Source organism: Penaeus chinensis, chromosome 38, assembly GCF_019202785.1.
Source record: "Penaeus chinensis breed Huanghai No. 1 chromosome 38, ASM1920278v2, whole genome shotgun sequence".
NCBI lineage: Eukaryota > Metazoa > Arthropoda > Malacostraca > Decapoda > Penaeidae > Penaeus > Penaeus chinensis.
In genome coordinates, this window is record NC_061856.1 from 17,121,117 (window position 1) to 17,131,116 (window position 10,000).

Below are 10,000 nucleotides of genomic sequence, written 5' to 3' on the forward strand. Positions count from 1 at the left end.
ATATGAAAAATGTGTGTGTGCATACACACATGTGTGTATATATTTATGTGAGTGTGTGTGTGTGTGTGTGTGTACATATAGTATATATATATATATATATATATATATATATATATATATATATGTATATATATAAATAAATGGGCACACACACACACACACACACACACACACACATATATATATATATATATATATATATATATATATATACATATATATATAATTGTGTGTGTGTGCGTATACATATATATGTTTTTACATATATATACATACATATATATATATTTATTTATGTATACATATATATGTATATTTATACATATATACATATTTATATATATATATATATATATATATATATATATATATATATATATATATGTATATATGTATATACACACGCGCGCACACACATAAACACACACACACATACACACACACACACACACACACACACACACATATATATATATATATATATATATATATATATATTTTAACAGAAAAGCATATCTATGAATACCAAAGGCCTCACAGGGCATACATAATCCACGATCTTGCTTATTACCATCGCTTTTTTGGCCACGTCTCCCGTCCCCCTTCGCAGCACCGTTCTCGCCGCCCGCGCCATAGCATTTACTCATTCCTCGCAGTCCACGCCCCGATTTACTGCTCAGTTCCCACACTCTCCTAAACAACTGTGACATTCGTTTTCCATTACGAGCGCGGGGGGTGGAAGAGAAGCTTTTTGGCGACGGTTATATCGCCCCGAATGGAAGGGCGGTAAAAAGAGGTGTGTTGTCCAGTTGTGGGTATTTATAGGAATGGGCGGACACACACACACACACGCATACATGCACACACACATACATATACACATACACACGCACACGCACACGCACACACACAAACACACATACACACACACATACGCATACACACACACACACACACACACACACATACTAATATACATACATGCAGATACACTCACAGAGTAAATGCAGTATATATGCCTGCATGTGCACACACTAACACTTGTTTAGATTTCCGGAAACACAAAAGAAAAAAATGCTGTTACAAACTATCCTTCTGCACGTGAACTGTCTCCTGTTTGTACGTCTGATTTGACACCAAATTTCCAAAAGAAAGAGAGAAAGAAAAAAGAAGAAGAAAAAAACGTAAATTATATGAACTTTTTGCAGATCAAATACCGTCTCTTTGATAAGGTCGATCAAGAACATCCTGAAGCAGAGATTTTCGACCTTTCAGGTATCTAGATTTTCTCCAATTGAAAAAAAAAAAAAAAAAAAAAAAGTGTGACAACTATAAATCAAACTGATTTTTCTGAAAGTTTAATCTAACTTCAACACAGCGTTAAATTTTGTTCATAATCACTTACAATAGCGGAGTGATTTTTTTTTTTTTTCAATAAAGAGAACAAACGCCGATACAGTTTATGTGTTTGTGAAATGTTTGTTTAAAAAAATGCATTTCCGGAGTCTCCTCAGAAGAAGAAAGAAAGAAAAGAAAAATATGGTTGAAATTATTATACATAAAAAAGTGTGGCTTCGACCTGCCAGCCAAGCGACAGTCTGAAGGCAAAACATCTGTAGCAAATTTAGTTCAACGAGAGTTCAGTCATTGCCGTTCATCTTTAAGGTTTTCACAGTGGCAATCTCAATGTTGACAATATGCCCATGAGGTTTCAAAAAAAAAAAAAAAAGATGACGATGAAAGTTGACATAGGCAGCCAACATAGAATAAAAAAAGGCGAAATGGAAAAGTACGAGACAGAAACGGTGGCCTAGATGACGCCGTTGTGAGCGCATTCTTAACCTGGGACCGGCGAGAGAGAAAGAGAGAAGGAAAAAAAACGCCATTTTGAACTGATTTCTCCCGCCAGAAAGCTCTCCAGAGCATTCGAATCAGCTTGAAAAATCTGCATTCTAACTCTAATTTGATTTCCGTTTTATAGCCAAATCTTTCCAGTAAAGTCTCTTGCTAGTTTAGAAAATGCAGTATTTAGATAACATCCTAAACAGCGGCATTTAGAAAATAAAAACCCAATTTGTTTCTTTTTTCTTTTTTTTAAGCACAAACTCGCGCGTTCCGGGTATCATCACAGAGGAGCCAGGTAGTATTATCGCCCCTATGACCGAGTAACATAAGCTCTCTTTTAGCGTAACATGAAGTTTCCAAGGTCCTCCCACCCTCTGTAGAAAGTTTCAAGGTCTCTCCACAGGTAAGGGAAAGTTTAGTTGTTGTTTTTTGGTCTTTTTTCGCCTTCATCGGATGTGAAATAACTGAAGAGAAACAGAAAATCGTAGAGATGAAGGGAGGTTTGCAAGTGATGCGAGAATTCCACAGCGTCTGAGAGTTCACTTGAGGTATATTTTGGCCATTGTAGAAGTCACTTAAAGTGCACACAGACAAAACACGCACTCACACACACGCACGCACGATAGATAGATAGATAGATATAAAACAAAACCAAGATCATTTAGAAAAAGTTCATCGGATGTAATAGGTCTATTTTCCTCCGAAGATTTGTTTTTCGTGCATTAAAGCCATTTTGTCCCGTAAAATACGTATAAAATCAACCTAATAGGCTGTTGGCGGTTTGGAATCGTTTAACTGTGCACACATGCGCTGAAAAGCAAACGCACACAGGCATGTGCACAGCGCCCGAGCACATATGAGGGTATAGGTTTTTGTCTCCCTGTACACGTTATTTCCATTTGTACACATCTATCTATCTATCTATTAGAATATGTATATATGTATGATATATATATACGGACACTCATACAAACACACACACACACACACACACACACACACACACACACACACACACACACACACACACACACACATATATATATATATAAATATATATATATATACATACACACGTATATATATACATATGTATATATACACATACGTATATATATATGTAGATATATCTATCTATCTATCTATCTATCTATATATATATATCCTCCCTCGTGTATATGTACATGTATATATATATATATATATATATATATATATATATATATATATATACATATATATGTATATATATATATTTATATATATATATATATATATATATATATATAAGTATATATATGTATACACACACACATATATATATATATATATATATATATACATTTATAATATATATGTATATATGAATATACATATGTAGATATATACATACATATGTATATATACATATATACATCTATGTACACACACACACACACACACACACACACACACATAGACACACACACACATACACACACACACACACACACACACACACACACACACACACACACACACACACATATATATATATATATATATATATATATATATATTTATATATATGCGTGTGTGTGTATGTGTGTGTGTATTTATTTATTTATTTATTTATTTATATACATATGTGTGTATACAGATTTATATGGATATGTATATATATTGTGTGTATGTATGTAAGTGTATGTATGTGTGTGAGAGAGAGAGAGAGAGAGAGAGAGAGAGAGAGAGAGAGAGAGAGAGAGAGAGAGAGAGAGAGAGAGAGAGAGAGAGGAGGAAGAGAGACAAAGAAAATAAGAGAGAGAGAAAGAGAGAGGGGGGGAGAGACAGAGAGATAAAGAACAGGAGAGAGAAAGAAAGAGAGAGGGGAGGAAGAAGGATAAAGAAAAGGAGAGAGAGAGAGAGAGAGAGAGCGAGAGAGAGAGAGAGAGAGAGAGAGAGAGAGAGAGAGAGAGAGAGAGAGAGAGAGAGAGAGAGAGAGAGAGAGAGAGAGCGAAAAGGAGAGAGAGAAAGAGAAAAAGAAAAGGAGAGAGAGAGTGAGAGAAAGATTGAGACAGAGAGAGAGAGAGAGAGAGAGAGAGAGAGAGAGAGAGAGAGAGAGAGAGAGAGAGAGAGAGAGAGAGAGAGAGAGAGAGAGCGAAAGAGAGATAAAACGAGAGAGAGAGAGAGCGAGAGCGAAAGAGAGACCGACAGACAGACGTGGACTCCAGGAACTGGCTCAAACCCGCCTCCAGCCCGACCCCTGGAATTTCAAGTGATTTCCATTATATATATTTTTTTCCCTCTGCTTTTCTGAAGAGAAGGGAAAGTGTCTAGAAGATGCTCTTTCGATAAGTGTTCTTTCGTCTGAAGCCTCCAGCGGGCCACTTGATTGAAAAAAAAGAAAAAAAAAAAAGTTATTTAAGAGGATTCCAGCTGCTATTTTGATGTCTGGTAAAACTAATAATTTTGTATTCGTGATGTTACAGTCAATTGCCGCTGATTAATGTAATTTGTCTATGTATATTCTTATCTTCATTTTGAGATAACGAAAAGATAAGTATGGAGATGTTTTTTTTTTTTTTTCTTTTTCCTTTTTTTTTCCATTTTGCAAAAGGAGCCAGACGTATTTTGTCTACTCTTCCTTCCCCTCTTTTCCTCTTCCCGCCTTTATCTGCGTCCCCTTTCTTTCTCTCTCTCTCTCTCTCACACACACACACACACACACATACACACACACACACAACACACACACACACACACACACCCACACACACACACACACACACACACACACACACACACACACACACACACACACACACACACACACACACACACACACACACACACACACGATATATATATGTATACACACACAAATATACACATATGTGTGTGCGTGTGTGTGTGTGCACAAATTGCCGTAAATGTAGCTAAATATGAAAAGAGCGAAAGCGGAGAAAGAATCAAAGAGAGAATGTGTAATTTGTATTAATACCCAAAATAACTGATAAATATGCTGACATTTGGCGAGGTTCTAATAGACAGTTAAAACCAAGAAACATGTTCGAGACGTGCTGAGAATGGGAAAGGCAAAGAAAACGAGAATCCGTTGCAACTGCCGTCATCATTCTTGTTTTAGTTATTATTGTTCTCATAATTATCAACGTTACTTTCATCGTTAAAACGTGCTTATATTAAAATTTATTGGCGTCGCTATAATATCTCTATTATCCTTATTATTATTGTTGTTATTGTTGTTGTTGTTATTGTTGTTGCTGTTAATATTATTATTTTCTTCACTTTTATTGCCATTATTATAGTTATTACAAACCTTGATATTATCCTCCTCCTCATTATCCTTATCATCATCATTATTGTTATTCTTATCATTATTGATATTATTTTTATTTGTTTCATCATCGTCATCACCATTACCAATACCATCATCATCAGCCTGAATCGATCCACTGCAGGACGTAGGTCTCTCTTAATCTTTTCCAACTTTGAATGTCTTGCGTTTTTTGTTTCCAGCCTTGGCCCCCAAATTTCGTTATTTCGTCATGCCATTTTGTCATTAGTCTGGCCCTTGGCCTTTTCTGTGTTATCTATAGCCCTGTTTGTTCCTTTCTTTGTCCATATTTTGTCGTGTCTCCGACATATATGACCTGCCCAAGTGTATCAACAACTTCGCTTAATTTCCTCTTCGCTAAATGTGTTTATCTGTACGAGTTGCCCTAGGTATATATACTTGTCCACTACCTCGTTTCGACCTTGTACATATATCTGTTCAAACTGAACGTATTTGTTAAACATATTGGTTAGTTTCACTGTTGCAATTTCCCCTGCATCCATTATAAGGTCTGTATTAATTCCGTCTTCACCTGGTGTTTTCCTTCTCTTCACACCTTTAAGCGATGTTTTTAATTCTTCTGTTGTGATGTTAGGTACGTCTCTAGTTACCGCGTTCGCTTCTATCCGTGGCTGTCCATTTGAGTTGTATAGATCCCTGTAAAAGTCTTCCACTACTCTTATATTTTTTTTTTTTATTATATGTCACTTCTCCGCCTGTTACCTTATTAAATACATTCGATTTCTCCCTATTCCGAGTCTCCTTTTAGCTGTTTTCATGCTGGTACCTGAGATCATTGTTTCATTTATTATTTGAGTATTGAATTTCCGTACATCTCTCTTCTTTTTATTTTTAGTCTTTGTTAGTTCAGCTAATTCTAATTTTCCCTGTTTGACGATACTTTCATGCCCCTACGTTTTTGCATAAGCTGCCTGCTGGGGCTTTCCGCCTAGCTCAAGTGCAGCTTCCTGAACTGTTTGTTGATTTGGTCAATTTTGAGATCTTCGTCGCTGAAAAGTGAATATCTGTTTTGGAAATTAATACTAAATTCTGTCGCTTTGGTCCTCAAAGTTAGCTAAATTTGGCTGTAGTTTTCGTATGAGTTTGTTCCTTACCCTTCTGAGGTGTAATTCAATTTGGCCTCTGACCACTCTATGATCGCTTCCAACATTTACTTTATTAATAAGTTCCTTTTTTTGCTGTATCGCGCTTATTTGAAATCATGATGTCAATTTCGTTCTCAATGTCAGATGGCGACTTCCATGTCCACTTCCGCTCTAGTCTTTTATCGAAGAATGAATTCATGACATTGAGTGATCGAGCCTCCGCAAAGTCGACTGGCATTTGTCCCTCTCATTCCTAGTGCCTATTCCGTGATTCCCCACTACGGTTTCTCCTTCTGTCTCTTTGAAATTGAAATTGCATTGAAATCTCCCGTAATTATTGTGAAATGGGTTTTTGCTCTCTCGCTGTTTAAATGAACATCTTTACAGAAGCTCTCTATTTCCTCATCACCGTGGCTGCAGGTCGGAGCACAGACTTGAACAACCTTTAAGTTGTGCCGATTGTTTAGTTTTATTGTTACTGAAGCCACTCTTTCGATTATACTATAGAATTCCACGATACTTTACTTAACGTTTGTGAACAAAGAAACTCGTGAAGAGTTCGAAACGTTACATTTCAATTTTATTTTCTTACTGTGGCGGTTTTCCTTTTAAACTTACCCCTAATTCCTGCTTGAAACGCTGGGGTTTACCTCTCCAGAAGAGCACGTGTCCATCATTTAGTATTTTCTGTTCTTCGCCTAGTCTTCTAACCTCACAGAGTCCTACAACATCTCATTAATTGAAAGAGAGTTCCTCAAGCAATGCTAGTAAGTCGGATTCAGTTCTCATAGTCCTTATATTGTATGTGCAAAAGTTTATCAACGTGGGGCAGCCTGTCTCTAACCGGAGATTTTTAGCACCCTCTGCTCCGGATAGATCCTGATCGCCGCTGTAACCAGGGGTCCTTCGCCTCCGGGAAACGAGGGCCGTCGCTCTGTTTGTGCAGTCATGGCTTTTGATTGAGAGGTAGACAGCCGAGTTACCCCCCCCCCCCCCCCCACACACACACACCTACTGGCTTAGATGTTTCTTGTTGAGATGGGGACTATATATATGTGTATATATACATATAAATATATAAATATATATGTGTATATATTCATATATATGCGTATATATACATATATATGTATATATATGTGAATATATACATGTATATATGTGTATATATATATGTATGTGCGTATATATGTATTTATAAACATATATACACATGTATCCATAACTCTATCTATACCTATATCTATCTATCTATCGTTCTGTCTATGTATGAATGTCTGTATATGTATATATATATATATATATATATATATATATATATATATATGATATATGTGTGTATACATATACATACATTTATATATACACACATATATGTGTATGTGTATATGTATACATGCACACACACACACACACACACACACACACACACACACACACACATATATATATATATATATATATATATATATATATATATATATATATATATATATAAACATGTATACACACATACAAAGATACACACACACACATATATATATATATATATATATATATATATATATGTATGTATGTATGTATGTCAATAAAACAACTAAGGATGACATTTGTCTTGGACGAGTATCTACAAAAAGAAATTTAATTGTATAATGTGGTTGTTCCTATATATATATATATATATATATATATATATATATGTATATATGTGAGTGTGTGTGTAAAAGGCTATGGTGAACCGCCGTGATTTCTGTAGAGTACAACAAATGATGGTAACACACGAGACGAGTCTTGGGTAAGTACCGAGTGCAGGAAGGTCGGCGAGTCCGCCGACCAGCCCTGTGGAGGAGCTGGTGAGATGACCTGAGCCCGCCGGTGCTAGGGCACGTCTGGTGAGGCCAAACAAGGTCAGATAACTCGTCATTTAAGTCCGCGCCGAGGCGCTGGTTCTTTACTGGACTTCGAGCCACGTGGCAAACAGCCACGTGGTCAATGTCTAATACTTCAAAAATCGTGCTTATGTACATGGTATAGTGTGTATGTGTGTCTGCGCGCGCGCGTGTGTGTATTTATGAATATCTATATTATCTTTCTATCTATCTATATATACAAATGTGTGTGTGTGTGTGTGTATATGTATGTATGTATGTATGTATGTATGTATGTATGTATGTATGTATGTATGTATGTATGCATGCACACACACACACACACACACACACACACACACACACACACATATTATATGTGAAAAGGTACAACCACATTAAGCAATTAAATTTCTCTTTGTAACCACTCGTCCAGGACAAAACTCATCTTTAGTTGTTTTACTGACGTCTAGTTTTAATTTCTCTCTCTCATTTTTCCTTTGATGCTTATAGCTTTCACCAATGTTTTGATTTCCCGATATTGTTTTCAGCGGAGAAGGAACGCCTACCTTCCCCCGCCCTCGTGTTGCTCGGAGTAACAACTTGACTCGTGGCAAAGGCTGTTCATGGACTCGACAGCAAGCTCTCTTTCGGCTGCAAGTGAGTTCTTGTGCCTCCCTTGCGCTTTCCCTCCCGTGAAGACCTCAAAGTTGGTGAGGGTTAGGGGCGCGAGAGCCGGTGTGTCTTCCTGGGGCCTTTAGACACGCTTAGATCAGGTCATTTTTCAGCTAATCGTCCCAAAGTTGGCTGGGAGGTTTCAACTTTATTTCTTCTCCAGAATGCCCACTTCTGTTGTTTTTGTTTTTTTATTAGAAAGAAAATAAATTAAAAGGAAAACAAAACAAAAACTTTCTGCAACTGATTGCTGTACACGTAGGCGGGGTCGCAAGAAATCGCTCAGGATGATCCCAATTTCCAAGTCTTTGCATGTAAATTGCTTCTGAGTTGCATGGGACTGCACCCTCATCGCGCAGGATCACGGGTGAACTGTCTGAGGACACGACCTGCACGGAAGGCTTAAATCCATGAGATTACTGAAATTTCTGATGCACTTTGTATAATTTTCATCGCATATTCAGACTAGTGAGAGATGCACATACCTATGCGATACATTTTGTGAAGAAAAGAATATTGTTCATATCTGTGCTTGCAGGTGTGTGTGTGTGTGTGTGTGTGTATGTGTGTGTGTGTGTGTGTGTGTGTGTTTGTGTGTGCATGTACTTGTCTGTACATGTATTTGTGTCTGCGTGTCCGTGTCCACGCGCGTGTGTGTGACTTGGCAGTTTTGAATGCCTGTTTTAAGGCTGCGAAACACAATCCGCCAACATTGCATGACGTATTCACCGTGCCTCTGGAAAAAAGGCGTGAGATAAGCTATAAAATAGCAAAGGAATCATTCGTGTAAAATCTGCTTACCAGTAATAGGCTGAGATATACTTTCGAAAGAAAGATTCGTGCGACAATTTCATAGTTTCATTTGAAGATTACGGATTTCCAAGAAACAAGGTGACATTAGCTTCTGAGAAACACGAGGAAAAGGCTCTGTGCGTGACGCGAGGCTTTTGTTTTCACCCGTGACGTCATCACTCTCAAACATGACTTCATCGATTCTATCCGTTGCGTCATCTATCCCGCGAGGCCTTCCTTCTCATCCAAGGCGTCATTAGTCTCATCCAAGGCGTCATTAGTCTCACCCATGACGTCATTAATTTCTCCATGTCGTCATTAATCGCATCCATGTCTCATCCGTGACGTCATCAACCTCATCCATGGCACGATTAATCCCA